Raw genomic sequence first — 20610 nt, forward strand, 5'->3', positions numbered from 1 at the left:
GAACAAGGCGATAAAAACGATGAGAGCGGGCGGGCGAAATGAATCCGTAGGGACCGGTGCTCCTCCAACATAAATGTGCTCCATATTTGAGGGAAATGAAAGTCAAATGTAAATCCTGCCACTCAGGACATCAGAGAGGATATTGTCCCTGTGAATATAGATTGGGGGGGTGGCCCATTGAAACCTGAACACGCGCTCATCTTTATGCCATGTATATATACAGTACAGAAATGAAAAAGGTGGGTGCAGGATTGCTTCATTTGTTTGCACTAGTGTTTAGTTAAGTGTAGCTCAGCTGCCGCTACACACTGCAAATCCCCACCACTTACCCCTCCCCCCCTCCCCAACACACTCATGCTTCACTAAGTGTGATAAACCCCGGATAATGGTGTCGGAATTGTACAAACGTATCTCCATTTACTCTGTAGCACAAGTTGTCCGTGACCAGTCGCTTATCAGAGGTGGCTGTCGCTTTAACTAACTTCTAAGCGTGCTTTTCCTTGTCGTTTTGGATAGAGGGGTGGGGGTCGTCTGGGGAGGGGGGTCGTGTTGAGCCAGGAAGGAGGGGTCTGCTTGAATAGGCTGGCTGCCTGCCTCTCTTTAGCCGGCCGGGCTCCTTCTGCAAAAGCACAGAGGGGTGGGGGGGTGACGGGAGAGGTATCCAAGGGGCCAAAAGGTCTGGTCACGTGATCAGTAATGGCGTCCCTGCTGGTCCCTTTCAGACTGTCACAGTAAATCTGTTTGGCGTGTCACTTTGTAAATCATTACGAAGGCTAAAAGCCTCTCTATTGGATTGTGACGGAAAAGGGGCCAGGCGGCAGGTTTCCTTTGTGCCGTCTTGACGATGATGATGATAATCAAGTTTGTTTCTGGCCATCCTGCTGCGAGGCTATAATTAGCCGCCTCCGTCGCTCTTGCCGCCGCTCTGTTTTGGCGTGCGGTTCCTCAAAGCGGAAGTGGGATGTGGAGAATTGTTTTTGCGCGGAGGTTATGCACTAGAAAGGGCTTCATTTTTATCGGCCTTTTGTCTTTAGAAATGATAGCAATGTGCTATATTCAGTTTGTGCCTGCTGCACTTAGCAATATTAATAACACAGTGGATTCGGTTTTCCTCTCCCATCCTCATCATCTCTTTACTTTTTCCTCGGCTCTTCGGTATGTGTGCCAGCAGCACGCCTGGAACCGAGCGACGGGGCAGACATCTGTCGCGCAGCGTCCCCCCGATTTGATCTGAGCCTCCAAGCGTGGGGGTCACCAAAAGTAGCAGCCCATAGTTGAAAGCGTGGTGGCTGAGGTCTTTGTTTTGGTCTGAGTGCTGCACCCAAACAAAAAGTCAATTCGGAGCTTTTTTTTGGGGGGTTTGTTTTTTTGGCTTCTGCATGCGACATCTGTCATTTTGTGCTGGTTGGCTGTGTCCCATCTCAACGCCCCTCCCTCTTTTTTGGGGGGCCTCACAGGTGCAGAGAGAAAAGTGGAAAGTCAGTTAAGTTGAGCTGTTTGTCAGCGACGTGCACTTGATCTTTTGAGTGAAATGACGGGAGGGGGGGAGTGGTGGTGGTGGGGTGACTTTGACAGTTAAACTGGATTTCTATGCCTGTGGCCACGACATTATTGACAAACGCTATGACCGCACGAATAAAAAGGGTGTCGATTGTGGCTGTTTAGTGCCGTTCGACATGCTTGGCCCCTGCCAGCTTTGGCAATTTACATTGCTCCTTGAGAGATTAATAGCTGGATATTGATCCTGTTCACAAGTTACTTTTTCATGTCAGAGTTCATCAGAATTCATTAAATGGAAGCTATTGTTCACTCTGGGGTCTGCCACAAACAGCTACACCCGCTGAAATTGCAAAACCCGTATTTTGCAATGTCCTGGTAAAATATTGGATACGCTTATGTAAATAAATTAGCACCTTTCACAGAACCAGAGTCACATAGTGCTCCGTGGTGTAAAATTAGATTAAAAACATTGGAATATACCGTATTTCTGCAAGTAGTGGCCAGCGGCATTTATTTACTCTAGTACAGATGGCGTGGGGGACGCATCTGTTCTTGGCAAGGACTTTATTGGTAAACATATATTTTTTTAATAATATTAAATGCTATAATCAGTATGTTCTAACAAACATTAAGTGAAGGTGACATTTCAACAAAATTAGTAGGAAGAAATTGCTGTTTACCTAATTGGACTATGAGAAGAGAGGGAAATACATTAAAAAAAATCTTATTGTTATTGGGCCAAAACACAATAAAATATTTAAAAGCATGTTTTTTTTTTTTTTTTTTTAAAGACAAAACCCACTGCACCGCCGCTGTTCGTCGCTTATCCAAACACAAACAATGGTCGGCCGAGTGGCGTCACACATGAAGTGAAACGACTGCTACTCCGCCACGGACCAGTCTAACATGTCGAGCTGGTCATTATTAAACGCTGTTGTAACGTGCGCCGCTGTTTGAGAAATGAGTCACCCTGCTCTCCGAACGCGGCTACCATCCAATCCACTCCAACTTGTACGACACGCAGCTACCGTGCAGCACCTCGCTTGGCACGTCAATCAATCAAAACGGATGAAATTTGCTTTCCTGCTCTGAGAAAGTCAACCTGTAATGTGATACACTTAAAGTTTTTTCCGTTTGGTCGATTAACAATAATAAGCCCTGTGATTGGCTGGCTGGTGACCAGTTCCTCAAAATCAGGCAGAATTATTTTTTTAAATTCTTTATCCTCTGCAAAGAAATGACTAATAGTACAGTAATTTATTGAGTAGGAGTAGAAGTTTATTCTCTTTTTGTTTGTATCCAGCCCTGCCTGAGGTGCTTGACTTTGAGGGTTAGCTACTATTTGCAGAATTACAAAAAAATTGGAAAAAAACATGGCGTGCAGATTATCCACAAGGACCAGCGCAGTTTGAGTTTTGTCCTATCCAACCAGTCGACAACACCGCCGGAATGGTGCTTTGGAGATAAAGTTGTGGACCCATCTGGCAAAGTGAGGGCCTTGGGAGTCATTGCCGGAGTTGCTTTTGATTCCGCTCATCTCGCGTGAGTCGGAGCTGAGTAAAAGGCTAGCATGTGTGGCTGGCAGATTAGTCCCCCTTCATGACGCCTATCCCCTCTTAAAAAAAAAATACATCTCATTCACTCGCTTTAAATCCCCGAAATGGAAATCAGGCCGAGATTAGATAACGCCCAGCCGTTATTATTTGAAGGATAAGTGACCTATGTTTGTTGGCAGGCGCTTCAGACCATCGTGTGCACTTGTTCTAAATTGAAAGGCTTTTGGATAAAAAACTCACATTGACATATGCTCGTTCCGTAAAACAGATATGAAATTCTCTTCTATAGCGCTTGTAATTTAACTACTAAGGTAAATTCAAAAGAGAGTTTGACCTTTATAAATGCACAATCAACACACCAAACTGGCTTCTGTGTAAATTGCAAATAATAGTCAAATAGTCGATCGTTGTGTTCTCCTGGTACTTTACACCCAATGATTCATTGCATTAGTTACAATATACATCTATATTCTACACACATTTGTCTTGTTTTTGAAAACAGTCCTCCGCTGATAAATAATTATTGAAAACCTAGATGTGCAGTTTCTTTCTGTGTTCCTTCTCCGTGGCATTCACTGAAAGGTGTTTGATGCAGAGGACAGCCAAGGTTGAGTCAGTGGAACTGAATGTTGAGGAAAGTCAGGAGGAGGGGGCTTGGAAGAAAAAGAATTTGAGTGCACAGCTAAGCGCCACATGTTTATATATGTGCATTACCAACATTAGAGGCCAAAACAATCGATCCAATGCAGTACAGACATTAAATATTTTTTAGCCTCGGTTGCTAACCAAAACAGCAGCACACATGCAGTTTTTCAGGTGGATTAATGTAGTCCTTCTGTAAATGAGTTTCTTGTGCAGCCTTAAGTGTTTAGCACATATATATTTTTTAATGATTGAGCTTTGCCCAATAAACAAGAAGAACGTAGGTGGGTAAACTCGGCGTGAACCGAGGACCTCCTGTAATGATGTCAAAGTGCTGCGCAGGGAGGGCTCGTGTCCATTGAGCGTGCAGCACGTACTCTGGTCACCTTGCGGATGTGTTGCCATGTCGATGCACACGGCGTGTCCTGTGTGACTTTGAAGAGAACAACGCTGCAGCTTCTTTTTTTTTTTTTTTTTTTTTGCGACGCCGATCGAGCGCTTGCGGATTGATCGGCTTCGAACAGGCGGAAAGAACGTGAGGATCGAGGTCGAGTCGCCCCCTCCTCCCTCCCGCCCTTCTTGTCATTGAAACATTTCAAATGCTACCATTAAGCCTCCAAGACCCTCAGTCGGCGCACCTACTTTTGCACACTTTAGCAATTTGCGCTGTTATTATCCTAATCCGCCCAAGCAAGAATGAGACTGAGGAAAGATCACGCCGATTAATGTTTAGATGTGGGCTCTCCACCTTCAAGAGAGATGTGATACTAGAGAGCCTGAAGTGTTTTTGATGGAAACCACATTAATGATTGAAAGCAGGAGGAGAGTGGTTAAAAATCTCCCTGCTCCAACGGCATCAATTATTAAAAGCGTGCTCGCTTCCCATGTTTTGGTAGCACATTAAATATCAGTCAGCATGTCGATTTCATCACTTGATCGTATCTGTCATAGAAGCGGCATTGTATTGATTGTGTTTGTCTGTAAAAATGTACAAAAATGTTTGTTTGGCCTCTTAATGCCGAATTTGCACCACATCAGGGGTGTCAAACTCACTTTTATGGTGAGTCGCCTCGTTTTCATTGTTTCCTTTTGAGGGCCATTATGACTGTCAATGCCTTATTATATACAGTATAGGCTATACAACAAACTGATGAATAACTACTTTTGAAATCAGAGAATAGTAAAAATTGTTCAATTAATTTTAAAAGATGAATGTAATAAAAATTGCGACTAAGTAAAGCTATTTTTCAAAAGTGAAGACAATGAAATTTCACTACTGAAACATGAAGTCGATGCACTATCTGTCCTCGTGGGCCTCATAAAATGATATGGTGGGCCGTATCTGGCTCCGGGGCCTTGAGTTTGACACCTATGCACTCCATGGTTTATGTGGTTTTGTTTTGGTGGCCCAATCGGGATATGTATCATGTAAGCGTAAATTTAAAAAAATTCAAATATGTGACAGCGTATAGTATTGTATTTTTCAGACTATAAAGTGGACCAGATTACAAAGTGCAATTTTGTTTTCCATCTTGGCTGTGGCACTTCATGTCGGTAGAAGTTGTCATCGGATATAGGCATCAAATCAGAACTGGCCATTTGGACCTGCAGCGTAACTGCGCCCTATGTGTGCCACGTTGCATCTCATTGAACAGCAGCAATGATTCAGTCCGTGTCCGTGCATCTCGCACGGCACACGTCGAGGCTAACGTGCGGCGGCGATCGCCGCGGAGTTGTGTCGGCCGGATGGCGAGCTCTGATTTGAGCTCCATTGAAACGAACTGACAAGCCCGCGGGGGGTTGTGTCATCCTTTTCCGTCAGTCCGTGCGGGGTTCGTACTTCCGCACAAGAGACCTGATTAAGTCGTTGATGCTGCATGTGGCAGTGGCGGAGCAGCGGCACGCTCAAGCCTTGAGCGCAAAGTGCTCCGAGGCAGCTGGAAGGCACGCGAGGTATTTGTTTCTGGCCTTCAAGTGAAGGTCGCCATTATTGGCTTGATCGGACGACGCCTGAAAACATTCTGTTTTGATGGTGCCTGACGAGATTTCTAGAAATAAGAACTTTTCATGCTAGCTCACTCTAAATTAAGCATTGCTGTGATTTGGAGTGTGAATGGATTTGTAATTGTCATTTGCAATTGTCCACCGACCCATTCCAGCCTGTATGCCATCTCCCTACTGAAGTGACTTTCTTTAATTGGATAAAAAATGGCCTTTTGTTTCGGTGTTAGCACCCCGCCAGATTTTCTAAACTGCTTATTGGTTTGGACAGATTTCATTTGACCCTGGAATGGTGAAAAGTGGTATTCAAAACACCGCGCGTGGGTGTGAACATAGATAGAGCCCTGCAGCGCTCCGTGTCTGCAGCTTTGAGTCAACATCCTGCTCCCGATACCAGCCAAGAAGGAAAGTGAAGTGTCGTAGTCGTCATCTGAAGCCTAATCTGCGCGTCTCATCGCGGCGTCTATAGCGAGGGAGCATGTGCTGCCCGTCTTGTGTCAACAGCGGTGTGTTTACTCAAGCCTGCTTCCTGTCGGCCGCAGCTCCCGACACTCTGGGGGCTGCTACTCGTACGGCAGGCGTGATTAGATTTACGGATGGTGGAGATTCACGCCAGCGTAGGTGATAGCATCAAGGCATACATCTTCAAGAAGGAAGCGTTGTGCTTGACCTTTGGCTAAAGGTGATAATAATATTTGAGTCACATGCGCTTGTACAGGCACACGTTATTTGGAGGTTCCAGACTAAGATACTAAGGTAACATTCTCAGAGGGACAGAATGCCAATTCAGAACCAATGACCAATGTAGCATCTATTTGGACTCCTTTGACTTACACCTCACTTGTACGTGACCATTTGGTCAAAAAGTACTTCAATAAATAAATAAATAATAATTTAATAAAATAATAATAAATTTATTCAATAAAAATAATGTAAAAAAATAAATAAAATAAATAATGAATAATACATTTTTATTTGAATGGATCAAAGGTTCAATGGCAGTCTGGTATGATGATTATAAATTTACGGCTTTTGGCTTTGCACCTACTGGATGCTTATTTTAATACAGGCACTGTATGTCAATTGTCAGCGTAATTAATCTGGAGGTAGTTTTTTTTAGTGTCCTCAATTAGCGATTGAACATGATTTCAGGATGACGTTGTGCTAATTGGTGCTAACTGTTTGTGACGGCAATAAAACCTGGCATCGCTTACAGCTGTGAAGACGACCAGAAATCAGCCAATATGTGCTACTGGAAATAACTTCAAAATAAAATCATGCGAACTAGTTCACCAAAAAAAGTCCATTTAGTTCTGCAGGCTAGTCTTGAGGCACATATTTTGGGTCGTGATCTTTTGCCTATTTTTTAGGTTGTGGGATGGGCCATTTCTGCCAAGGTGTTAAAACTGGTATCGCCTAACCCAAATGCTAGATTTGCACCGTATGTTGATAGGTGGAGTCCATTTAGCCAAAAGGGCGCCAAAGCGTGCATGTCGCTGTCAGAACGTGTTGCTAAGTGAGGAAAACGCGTCCGGCCTCTGTGCACACACAGTGGCTGATAGCGCGAGTTTAAGTGCGAAACCTGTCCGCCTGTCTTGTCTTTGCCGCCGTCTCCCTGTCTGTCCTCGCGCCGCAGAACATCAGCGGGGTTATTAGAGGAGCGCCATGGCTGCCGCTGATAAGGCCCTGCACGTCTGATGCTGACAGCGCAGCGTGGCAAGCGCAAGTGGCGGCCCGGCCGGGGATTACTGCCTGCTGCCATTTTCTGCTGATGCCTTTCTTTATGTTGTCCTCTCCAGTCACTTGTGCTGCATTTGAATAACTTGGCTGATGTGATGGAAATGGAACTCCTTAAAGTGTATACCTGCATACAAATGGGGGAAGTGCTCCAAGTCCCTAACACACGTCCTTTTACTCCATAGAGGTTGGCGATGTCAGCAGTTGCTCATTTGCATAAGACAAGGACCGCCCTCCCGAAATAGCTTGAGTAGAGCGAGACAAAAAAATGATATCAAGGCACTATCAAGGTAACTGTTTTAAATTGTGAAAGAAAAACGCCTGATCCGTACCTTTGGTATTCTCCCAAGTGGAGGGCGTAGTTTACCGTGATCGTACACGAGAGTTGCAAAAGTGTCGTGGGTTTACGCCATAAATTTTTTAAGCGTGGCCCGTGAGGCTGCATGAATGTTTTTTTTTTATTTTTCCTCTACACGAGGCTGCTGCTCATTCTAAAGTGAGCCGCTGTCAAAATCAATTACTGGTCAACTTGACTCAACCTGAGCCTCCTGCTGATGACATATTTGTTTTCCCTTCACCACTTAACGACTGCGTGCGCGCCTCGTCACGGCGTAACGCTATGTGACAGACCTCCTTCACTTCTTCTGATGAAGTGAATGACAAAAATACCTCCTTTTATTCGCTAATATTTCTATCAATGTAGTATTCTTAACACTTCAACATAAGAGCGCTGCGTCATTGTAATTTGTCCTAATGATGTCGCAATCTCTCCAGTGCCTGGAAAGGAAATTGCTGAGTCATTGAGGTGCTTTTTAGTCACACAGGACGTCAGCGCTGACATTTGTTGAAGGCATGACTCATAACTCTCGCTTTCATTGAAGCGACATGGTCGTGGCACTTTTCAGTTTACATCCCTCAAGTTGGTTATCTACACACAGGAGATAATAAGTAGCTTCGGAGCAGATGCTAGCTAGTTCAAAATGTCACCAAAAAAACCCCATCAAATTTGTTCATCATTGAGTTTCATTTTTTCATGACAAAATAATTTCCGACATAGTGTTTATGGATTTCTGAACTCTGGTACCTTGTTGTCAAACTACTTAGGGGAAGTATTCACCATGATTTCCTTCATGTTCCAATATCAAGGTGGCTCGGTTAGTCATTCCAGGATGGAATTCCTGACACCTGTGCACTTTAACCGCTAACGCTGACCATGACAACAAAGCAAACATTGTAAAAGCTTGAGGCGGGACACACATGACCTGTGTGCGATTTACAACTTTTCGGCAGGTCACACAGGTGAGAGTCAGCGCAGCCAATAGGTGCTTCCCTTTTCCCGCCCTCTGGTGTCAAAACAATCTTCCACTGCCTCACTTGTTTCCTTTGCTAGCCAGGACAACCCCCCCCCCCCCCCCCCCCCCGAACCCTCTTCCCAAAAACATGATTACATTCTTGTGCTATTCTGCCCCTCCTTCACAACAAGGGCACTGCGCGTCTCTCTCCCTTTCAAGTGGAGGTAGCAGGCCGACGTTCCCTTTGAAGATGCAATCTCGGGGAAACACGGAGACATCTCCGGGATTATCTTAAATGTCTTCAGTATGTCGACAGCCCAGCGCTTGTTGCGGAGCGGCTCTCTGGCTTCTTCCAGGGGTCGGCTGAGGGAAAATGCCAAGCCGCCGAGGTAATCACGGGGTCAACTCGGCTCGTCTCGGACAATCACGTTCGCGATAAGAAGATAAACTCTCTCCCAATGAGGATGTGTTGGGAGATTAAAATTGTCTCTGTAAAACACAACTGAAACTAATCGAGCTATTTTCAAATTTTTGGACCCTAAGACCGTCATAGCATTGCAGGCGAGCGGAAAACAACAGATGTAGCAACGCGGGGTGAGGTTATTTTATGTCACGGCATTACTCTCCACGAAATTTTTCCGATGATCGTAAAGGGAGCGAGAAGCAAGAACCGGAGGCGAGAGGATACTACGCTGCTCGCCAAACAACTCTTTGTAATCTTATCAGATGTTGTCCTCGGGGGAGATTTTAGGAAGGCCAAGTGCTCCGAAACCGAATCACTTTGTCGCCGCCGCCGAGGGAACGCGGCGTTGTCGTAATTACCTGCCGACGTTTCCCGCGCACTGACAAGGCCGCCCGGTGTGGGTCGACTCTGCCTCCGCCTCTCTTTGCTACGTGTTTTCTCTTCTCTTTAAAGCCAGGAACACAGGCGGCAAGCCAACAAGACAAATATTGTTTTGGTGCGATCTGGCTCCAAGATTGGCGTCGGACTTGCGTCAGTGTGTGCGTGCGGGAGCTGGCAGGCTCGCAAGGCTGCTCCCAGCAGCCCAGGAAAGCCGAAGACCTCATTTTCTCTCCTTCAAACGACGACCCGCTCTGTTGTTGTTGTTTTTTTTGCTTCTCTCGATTACAAATGACCTGTTTGAATGAAATGCAGTTTATCACTGATGGCATTTAACTGGAGGGGAGGAAATAAGAGATGACAATGATATCAGAGAAAGGGAAGAGGAAGCCTGTTTGTTTTGGTAAACTGCTATTCCTCCACTAATTTCCTCCTGATAAGAATCTCGCAGCTCCTCAGTCAAGTGTTTTATCCCGGCAAAAGGGAAACGGTTCCTCGGGCTGGCGCGTCCAATCGATTTCCTACTTGGGCGCGCTTTAAATCACACTCTCTGCTTTGTCGAGGTCTTCTATTTGCATAGAGGTAATCAATGACACATATTAACCAACCACTCTCAGCCCGAGATGGACTTTTGCCTTCCGTCTTTTGCTTTTTGCTGCAGCGTCTGGCTCTTCTACATAACATCATCAACTAGTGTTGGCCCGGCTAGGGGTGGCATTGATTTTTTTTTTTTTTTAACCTCCCCTCTCTCGCTCTGCTTTAACACTTGATGAGTAGTTGTGTTAAGACGCCAAGGGACAGCCGCACCCGCTCTAAGGAGATGAGGTCGGCTTTTATAGGCCTTTCTCCTCCGAGGGCGATGAGGTGGATACATTATGGCTCTGGGAGTGTGTTTGCACAAAGTCGTCGAAGGTGTGGATTCACACTAACAAGTGCAAATAGAAGGGAGGTTTTTGTACTCGGCAAGTGTTTTATTATTTGTATCATTTAAAATAAAAATCTAATTATTCTCTTTTGTTCTATTTTTGTCTTTTAAAAAATCTAATATTTCTTTGTTGGTACTATTAAAAAAAATAGGTCACTAATTGTGATTATTACATTTTCATACCATATAATCTTTAATATCCATATGCATTTTTTTATATATTTGCTATTTGCAGGGGAGTTAAAACAGGCTCATCCATCTTGTGAACAACATTTGGTTCAAGTGGAAGAAATTCCAAGTGAATAATTGAAGGAGGCCATCTATTACAATGGAGACCTCTCTTTGTGGAATTACCGTGTTTAACTTCAACTCATCTTAGCCAATTACAACTCGAAGGGCACTCAGTAGAGCAGAGAGACCAAATCAGCCTTACGTATTTGGATCATCGCCTTCAGACGTACCTCCCGCAATGGCCCGACATTAATATTCATGCGTTATCCACTCGAAAAGCAAAGAAAATATAAAAAGTGTTCATAAAAATGAAAATACAGTCCCAGATCAACACTTTTATCCGGAAGCACTCTTCAGTTTTATGATTTCTACCGTGGCCCGGGCTCCCCAAAGTGTCTCCCCAATAACAAACACGACATCCTTGGTGGGGTTTCAGCGTAGCTCGTAATTGTTTTGGTTTGGGGCTTAGGGGCAGGAAACTTTAAAACCCATGTCGCATTGAACGCGTCTTTGGAACGTGACATGCTAACAACAAACTCTAGCTAGCATCTTGAGTCAAATGTAATTAATGCATCCCAGCACTTAATGTTTGTCCAATTTCACAGAAGGTGGCTATTACAATCTCCGCACCAGCACACACATTTTTAAGGGGGTCCAGCGGTGCATGTTATAGCGGGTAATATCAGCCTAATAGGCTTACATGTCAGCACTGTATGGAACACAGCCTGTAAATCACATTTGTCTGTGACATCTGCTCGCCTCCCTGCGTATTTATGCCGTCCCACCATCCCCTCCTTTCTGTCCTCTTCTTTTTGGAAGGGCTCCAAATGTCCTCCCACAGTGAGGGCCACCCCTCAATCTTTCGCCAAGATGGACTGAACAAGAAAACGTGAAGATGTATAAGAGCAGATCCAACCCCATAAAATCCTACTACTTTGAAACACTGTCTGTAGATTAAAGCCTGGATTTAAAATCCTAACTCTGCAATTTAATTACTTAACCCAATTTACAATTAATTCTTAAAAAATTAAATCCTGTCTTAAAAATGTATTTTAAATTTGATAAAATCTTGCTTTCAAATCTTGTCCTACCGTCTCACCCAATAGCAAATCCAACAAAATCAATCATCATGCTCAGTCTTCAAAACGAAAATGCATCATTGTTCAAACAGGAAAGTAGTAAAACAGCAATTGTGCCACATCCTTCTTGTCCTCTAATGATATGCGCTAATATTCACGGCTGTGTGGTGATTGAATGAAGTCATTTGCATGATGTATGTGGAAACAGATGCTGTCTCAGCCTGTAAAAGGAGCAGCGTGGCGAGGCTAAGCGCCGTATTGAGCCTGCGAATTTAGTTTGTAATGGACTCGCGATGAGGTGGACCAAGGCTGCTGATAACCTTTAGGAAGGGCATTGTTTCTCCGTGAAGGGAGGGGGGGAGCCACTCGACTTCTATATACAGTACATACAGTACATCCATGTCATTGTGAGGCCGAGGGTAAATGTATAGGCAAATCCCTGACGGCTTTCTCGCTTATACATTTTTCAACAGCGTGCCGCATTTTTTGCGTCCCTACATCTGAGACAAGCTTTCCATTAAACAACATTTTCTTCGCTTTCAGGTCGACCACTTGAGGAGGGGTCAGCGAGGGACCGCGCGAGGAATACATGAGGGGTTGGGGCCGCGAGGGTGCAGCGGCAGCACCAACAAGGTCAGAGTTCACACAAGCTTCTTATACGGGTGAGGCGGGGATTGTGCACACTTTTTTTCCTCCCGCGCCCTCCCGCTCTTGTTCTGTTTCGTCTTGGCTGTGTGGTTTTTTTTTTTGCTTTCTTCTTTCTTTCCCCCTCGAACTCTCTGAGCAAAATTGGCACGCAAAGGCAAAGTGAGGGAGCAATGTGGCTGCTTTTGATTGGACCCTCCTGGGCTGCCAGCCGGGGAGGGACTGAGCAGCTGCTGTTTATGAGGAGCTGCGCAGGATCCTGTTTGGCTCTGGCCAAAAAAAAAAAAAAAAAAGAGAGAGAGAAAGAAAAGGGAAAAAGCCAGCCAGTCAGTCCCCGCCGAGAAGCCAGTGGCCTGTGTCAGCAGCACACAAGGAGAAATGCGCCACAGATGCTTGTTCCTCGAAAAGTGCCACATTTTTGCCATTCTTGAGTAGCTAAATCAAAACTGTTGATCGGGGAATAATATTAATTGATGAAATGCTTCATTAGGTAACCACATCGCTGGCTGCCGGATTAAAATAAATACATGCTATTGATGGCCTTTGAGATTTACAATACAGCTTCCAACAGAGAATATCCTCCATGAAAGCCAAGTTATTATGTTGACTCAAACTAAAATATTTGATTTTACTTTGGAGAACAATGATATTTTAGATCAGGCAAGCTCATCAAAGAACCTGCATTTGGCGTTTTCACTCACTTCAGTTAAAACGAAAAGATAAGCAGGGCTATTCAACAATACTGAAAACATTCATTTTTTTGCGTGTGTTTGTATTGGTCCTTTGAAGGTAGTGTTTAAAAAGAGAAGCTAATGAGATGAGCAATTACTGACCATTTATCTGAATGCCGAGATTAATTCAAGGTTGCTGCTATGAATACCTTAAAAAGGAACAATCCCAATTTAATAATGACACGACACCTCATCAGTGTTTCCCTGCTAATACTTGAGCATATTTTGGACTTTACGTGACTGTGGATTATTTCTAGCTACCGCTGCACGTGCCTTTGTCCTCGCTGGCTTGGACCGGAGCTTTTTGAAAGTTATCCGTCATATAGTGCCATATTGCTTTTGCCTCACCTGCTGTCTAGTTTGCTACTATAGGGATTAAGGATGAGGATTGAGGCGCGATGGGTAGGTGGGATTCAGGCAGCAAATAAGTAAACGACCCGGTTAATCTTCCTTGGTGTGTGCGTGTGTGTGTGTGGTGAGCAACACCACCACACGGGAAACATCTGCCTCACACACACACACACACACACACACACACACACACACACACACACACACACACACACACACACACACACACACACACACACACACACACACACACACACACACACACACACACACACACACACACACACACACACACACACACACGGGCGTTCATCTATTTGCGCATACAGCTAGACGTGCGCACAGTACCTACGCACATGCGCCACTAGCGGGGATCAGCCAAAGCGATTAGCGCACGGACGTCAGAGCATAGAAAGCCACTGCTTTAACACACACACACACACAGACACACAAAGCCCGGTGCAATGAAGTGGGAGCGACTCAGCCCACAGAATGTGACACGCTTATGAAAGTGCGGGGAGACAACATTTTTGCTGCTGTCGCTCTATATTCACCAAAAAAAAATTTCCCCTCAACCTTCCTCGTCATAATACATCGCAGCATCGAGCAGAATCGGTCCAGACAGCCGGCTCGGGATGAGTAATGTGGAGCACAGCAGGATTAATTTGTTTAGAAAGGGCCTATCATGGCTGTAAACATGTTACAGACTGTTGCCGTTTAGATGCAACCTCCTCCCCCGTAGCTTTAATTGGACGTGTTTTTAATGTTAGCGCCCACTGTCGACACACGAACACTGCGGCCGTTGTGAGGCCGCCAAGGAGAGCCAGGCGTGTGCCGCACGCTACGGTAGAATGCAACACTTTTCAAAAATAAATCAACTGGGATGTTTTAACACGGGTGGTGATTTAACATTGCGGGGCTTTTGGAAAACAAGGACGCAACCTTGTCAAGGTGCTGTTGAGTAGCAGACGCTTTAGAAAGGTCCAAAAGGTGACTTTCTGCTGTGTTTGTCAATCACTTTGACACAGCGAGGATGATGTCATTGTGACTTTGTGGTAAGGGTGACATGATAGAAAAGAAGCAATCAACATGATGATCAAATAACTCATCATTTGTGTGGTCGATCAATCGCATCTTGAAGAAATTGACAAATTTGTGTGAATTTTTAGGACAGATATTTAGTCTCAATTGGTTTGCTGGGAAAACTAGCCAAACATGACGTCATTGATGATAAGTTGAACTGCGTCCAAGCTAAACAAGAACAAATTAGAAACAAGAGCTCACAGAACTTTAACATAAATATTTAGGAATAGAATTAATCTCCTGGATATGTACACTTATTTTTAGTTGCCGTGTCCATCCAGGACTCAAATTAATTATGCAATGTTAAGTAGCTATGAGGGTGCAGGATGATGTTGTTGTTGTCCCAAATCTCCTCTGTGCCAAAGGAAAGCAAATTGCTAGGCGAGCTCGCTGGAGAACCGCACTTTGTAGTAGCATTAATTTTCAGCGACGTCTTGCGTTATGCTTTTTTTTTTTTTTTTTAACCGTTTAGATTAGGCTGGTTTGTTAACAACCTTCTTCTCTTTGGTACTCCAAATTTGGTTAATATTATTCACTTTAAATAAAATATTAAAGCATGTTTAGCTAGTATTTCATCATTTGAAGTGTCTCGGGTTTTTCCAGTGTTTTCTTTGTTTACCTTGGAAGAAGAGGATTTCAAAGCCTCTTGAGAGTCGGCGCAGCCTGCATCCTCTTACATCAGTTTCTCCTCATGTTTTATTTTCCCCAGGTTAACCAATGGTTGTCCACATATCTGCATCAATGATAGAATTAGACAAAATTCAAGGAAATCTGCCTCAGGGTTCTACAGCTAAGATGACTTGGATGCTAGGAGGTGTATTTTTATCCTCCCTGCGATAGTTATTGTGGTTATCGTCGTCTCGCAGCGCGTTTCTCACAAACACAAGCTGGCCGTCTCACTGAGGTAGAAAACGGTGCGAGTGGGAGGATGAGAGGGAACATTGTATTCTCATCTCCAGCTTAAGAGACAGACAGAGTGGAGCAGGTTGTGTGAGGATATTTGCCGTGGAGAACAATGTTTAACTCTTGCCTCGGGGACACCTTTTACCCCCCCCCCCTCGTGCTCATGCTGCATGGGAGTGGGAACATTCCTCGGCGTTGGGAGGCATTTTCAGTGCACGCTAGCACTTTATTCTTTGTGTCGCCTTCAAGTCAAGAGTGTTGTGGTTTTGTCTCATTCCAGTCAGCACACTTTGGGATGCCAATGTTATTTATTTATGATGAGCTCCTTACACAAGGCACGCAAATTAAAGGGGACACAAGCAGCCGCGAGAGCTGAATGTTGGAAATAAACATCAGTGATAGACAAAACACACAAAAGTGTCTTGAGATAGCATTTTATTTTAAACAAAACTAGTGATTTTGTTTAAGGCGTTCTTTTGTTAAGATAGATTGAAATCACTTTTAAATGACAGATCTTGTGGTTTGTCTTTTGTCATCTCTTTGGCAAGTGTTTCTGGACAGCAGGCGAAGTGAGAATCAAGTATTTTAAGTCTTGGATTGGAGGCAGCACGGTTATAGATACAAAAGCAGAATTAAATACACAAACGGAAATGGCTCGTATTGGGATATACAAGCCTTTCTTTAAAATTATTAAAGTGGTTTCAAAATTGACTCTACTCTGGCCTTAACCGAGTAGGTTTTGGAGGCTGGGATGGATGAATGACATTTCAATTATTTTCAACTTTCAATATTATGGCTCTTTAAGGAAATGAGGGGAGAAAAATGAGATTCGCATTCGGCCTTGAAGTCTTAAAGTCTTAAACATTATCACTAAAGTTAATCCAGATATTATGATGATGTCACTTTGACCCTGAAGCCGATTATTTCTATTTCCATTATTTCCTATGGGAGAAATGTTTGCAAATGCAAAGAAATCTCCAATCAACCGGATCATGTTCAACCTCAGAGGTTCCAGCGTAATCAGAATCTCGCACCGGCATCATTGCTGCGGCGGCGGCTCTGTGATGTCATCCATCACTGGCACTCTGTCTAGCATCATCAATTACTCGCAGGAAAACAACATTAGAGGCCTGAATGGGACACAGAGTGGCGGCAGGCCTGACATGGTTGTGTTATACGATTACACAACCTGTTGGCCGGGCGCCTGTCAAGTGTCTGGTGCCCTTGATGAATGGCTGCAATACGCAGCCGTGCATCACGCCACGCCACGCCACGCCACACACTCATTAATGGCTTCTCATAATGTCCGGAACGTTCCTCCGATTCCACGGCAGGAGTGAGAGCGCATCAAGGGTGGCTGGGTAGTCGTTGCAGTCGAGAACGTTGAACTCCGTTTCCGATGCGCCGTTCAAGGCGGTAAACAAAAGAAGCGCGGCGGCCTCGTTTGAATGATTCGACAAGCTCGCTCGCTTATAACGCCGACAGACACGAGAGCACGCGGAGAGACGTAGGAATTATTGTTTCTAAAAGCGCAGCCCATATGCTCTTCTATTAGAGGCATCCTTGTCCATCTGTGGCCTATTTGCATAGATTATCAAGCACGTGCGCAGCCAGCGCCAGCGTCACAATGGCTTGACGGAAGCCGAGCTTGATTGCTCTTTCCCGTCGTGAATTAGGAGAGCGCGCTATTCAGGACCCCCCCCCTGCCACTCCACAAACAGATGTGAGCCTCGCTGAGACAACCGCCACTCCCGAAAGCCGTAAATAGTTTTCGATGAGCTTGTTTTCTGACGAGCGTGTGGCGAGTGACTACCAGATCACAAATGGATGGTCTGCATTCTAATGGATAGGGAGGAGCGAGTATTGATACCTGGTCTTATTTTCAGGTATTGAGGTCTCGTGGATGCTGCCGATACAACCCGCAGATACTTAAAAAAATCTGACGTTGAGTAAATCCTCCTCGGCAGTAGTTGGCGCTATATGGCGGCTGTCTGACACATCGGCCAAATATAGGTTTTGTTGACAGTCTGCTAAATGAAATTTTATGCATCAAAAGTCTTCAAGGTGTGGTTCATCTTTGAGAAGTGAATAGTGTGTCTGAAATGTTTATGAAATGTGTGTGCGTGTTTGAATTTTCACACAGCTCCGGTTTTTCATTTTAAATGGTGACACCTGCAAATGTGTCTTATAAAGTGCTGCCCGCTGTCCCTCTACTCACTCGTAGGGGACCGTCGAAACAAAGCAATTAAAGCGGCTAAGGCTCTGTGGAGGTGGGTGTGAATTATATGCATAAAGCATATAAAATACGTATATATATATTGGAAAAACAATATTTCAAACTAATCCTATTAATAGAGCCACAATAAAACCTTGCATTCTGGTGGCAAATCGTGCCAGTCACAATGTCAGCACTTTTGGCCGTCTTCAAGTCTCTTTAAATATAAAGGTCAGAGGTCACCGACAACCTGTTGACGCTGAGCAGATTTATGCCGCGCACACTCGCCCTCCCCTGCAAACACACACACTCTGCGGCCCAGCGCCTCGCAGCAACGGTTTCCTTTCCGCCGCTGATCTTCCGAGCTTCAGATACCGGAGCCCCAGTTATTCTCCCTGACCCTCCTAATTGAGAACGGCTGTGGCGGCCGAGATGGAGAGAGCGCTAAGCAGCCAGAGAGCGGCAACGGCAAAGAGAGAGAGAGAGAGAGAGAAAGCAGATTCTCGCGTAAGAAGAAAGAAAATGGCAACAAAAGAGCGGCCAAATGAAAGCAGTAAGGTGCTAAGCCTGCGTAAGGCCAACGCTGGTCAAGTGGGGGGATGGCTGCACGCTCAACAGTTGGCATCCATCCCAATTCGCCATGATTCATACTTTGGCGTACACACTACTCGCTGGCCGGCAGCCAAGCGCAGATCGGCACAATAGCTTCAATGTCGATTTGGCTCCATTGTATAGAATCGGCGGCGCCGGAGCGACCGAGCTTGCTTGACTCAGCTTGCCTCCTCTTGCTAAGTTCCACTTGCAAAATGGCACCTATTGTCATACTTGGTCAGGCGTGGTTCCACCTGTTGCCGTGCATTTTGTTGTTACTGCAATTACGTTTTGGTAGATATAACGGCAAAGACAACATTTTACATTGTTTGATGTGGTTGAGGTTTTTTCCCCAAGTTAGTCCCTCAAAGTTGTCTTGAAAATATATAGACTCGACGAGGAATTTACTCACAGACCAAAGATATGGGCCAAAACCAACACTGTCCATAGTGTAGTGCTTAAAAGGCAAGACTAAAAGCGAAGGTCGGGAAGAGGAGTGGCAAGTTCAGTGACAGCTGCGTGCACGTGGTGGATGTGGACGAGCGACTGTCAGAGCAGATATTTCTGTTTACTGCCGCCTGCCAGAGACACTCCTCATGTCATCGCTGGGTGCCTGCTGTCACTAGCCAAAACGAAGAGCGGTCGTGTGTGTGTTTGACTACGACTGTGTGTGTGCGCGTGCGTGAGTGACAGTGACAGTGACAGGGAGAGAAACTCGAGCAGCTGTCTTGAACGCTGCTCTGCAATGTTGCTTTCATCATCCGGTCAGATGCTATTTGGTCACCTTTACCGCGTGGAAAATGCTTATTTGATGTAAACTTTAATGGCGTCTTTATCAAAATTATTTTGCTCAGGTAAGGCAATTGAGAACAGATTTCCATTCGCAACGCGTAAAACGAAGCAAAACGACTCAGTGATAGGTGGATGAGTCTGTCGGTTGTGTGCAGGATGAGGTACAAATGACATGAAATATTGAGGAAAAGGCATGCTTTGTGTTTTACATTTCCCGGGTCAACTCCGAGTCAGTGTGGGTGGCTGAGGGAGGCCTCGCAAAGATTTGCAACAATTTATCAGAAAGCTCGCATGCCGGGTTGGATGTTTCATTTATTTTATTACCTTACAGTGTTCTAATTAACTGGGCAGTGCACTTATGAGTAATAAAATGAGTGAAAGATTAGCCCAGCTGTACTGGGAACAATGTGTCCAAATGTTACCGTGTGTCTTATACGCTCCCATTTTTTGCCTTAAGTGTCTGCCTGCCATTGACTGTTTGATTGCAATCATCTGTTTCTGGAGTACCGTCGCCTAGATCGCAAACATGTGCTTGTGGCCAAGATGGTCACAGTGTGAGGTAATGGAATGTTTCAAAAGAGTAAGAGCATGCGTGAGGAGCGGATGCTGGAAACCAAAGCGCTAAGGATGTTGGCTTTTAAAGAAAATGTCCTTCACTGAAAATCAAAATCAGAAGACAATTTGGACTTGCTTTAAAAGCCTTCATTTCCCACCTTATATAAAGCATATGATGTCGACAAGGCGGCTTTTTGCTACTGCGGCTAGATGCTGGAAAGGTAGCTAAAGGGGGAGATGTTTAAAACATGACATTTTTCTGTGTTGCTAACCAATGCTAAAGATAGCCAAGTTGTTGTATATGTGTTTTTCAGATTTTCCGATTTTTGGCATCAGCCCATTTTAGCTAGCTAGCTAACGACGCTATAAATACCCAAGTAGCAGATATGAAGTTGGTGGATACTACAATTTCTGCACTAGCCCATTTAAGGAGAAGGCTAACTTATGCCAAAGATACCTCAGGCAGGAATTTGTATTTGTTGGATATTTTTATTTCTAATGCAACCCATTTAGGCAGCCAACTAGATCACTTACAGCACTCCATCCTGAGTAGATAATCCCCCAAATCATGCCCATTCATGCAAGGTAGAAATAAGATGTCTCCGAAAAAAGCCTTTGCCTGGTACGCGTCCAGGCCACAATGAATAATTCGATCCACTTCCGATTCCAATTCACTTCACCTTCCATGACATTTGCTTCAGGGGAATCTCCCAACCACATGCACACCCACCGTGACCTGGGGTGTGTTTCCCAAACACCCGAAAGTGTGTAGCAGTAGCGATGAGCACAGTAACACCGTCTGTAATTTAGTGGCAACCATGGCAACATTAGTCCAACTTTAGATTGCGAAGCTGCCAGCCTCGGTTTCCCCTGACAGCCTTGTAACCACACACCCGTGTTTATGTTCTTTGGGTTAACACGGTTATCTCTGTACGTAACC

At 44.8% G+C, this 20610-nt stretch overlaps 1 protein-coding gene across 3 annotated transcripts in view; it reads left to right on the forward strand.

Annotated features, from left to right (window-relative positions):
- Window positions 1-20610, forward strand: part of zmiz1a (zinc finger, MIZ-type containing 1a) — a 111164-nt gene that overhangs the window by 35251 nt on the left and 55303 nt on the right. For all 3 annotated transcript variants that reach the window (XM_085921599.1, XM_085921602.1, XM_085921600.1), the window contains one exon: window positions 12348-12437. The gene's annotated coding sequence lies outside the window, so the exon portion shown is untranslated. The remainder of the gene's footprint in view (window positions 1-12347; window positions 12438-20610) is intronic.

Source organism: Syngnathus leptorhynchus, chromosome 10, assembly GCF_054491065.1.
Source record: "Syngnathus leptorhynchus isolate UIUO chromosome 10, UIUO_Slep, whole genome shotgun sequence".
Classification (NCBI taxonomy): domain Eukaryota; kingdom Metazoa; phylum Chordata; class Actinopteri; order Syngnathiformes; family Syngnathidae; genus Syngnathus; species Syngnathus leptorhynchus.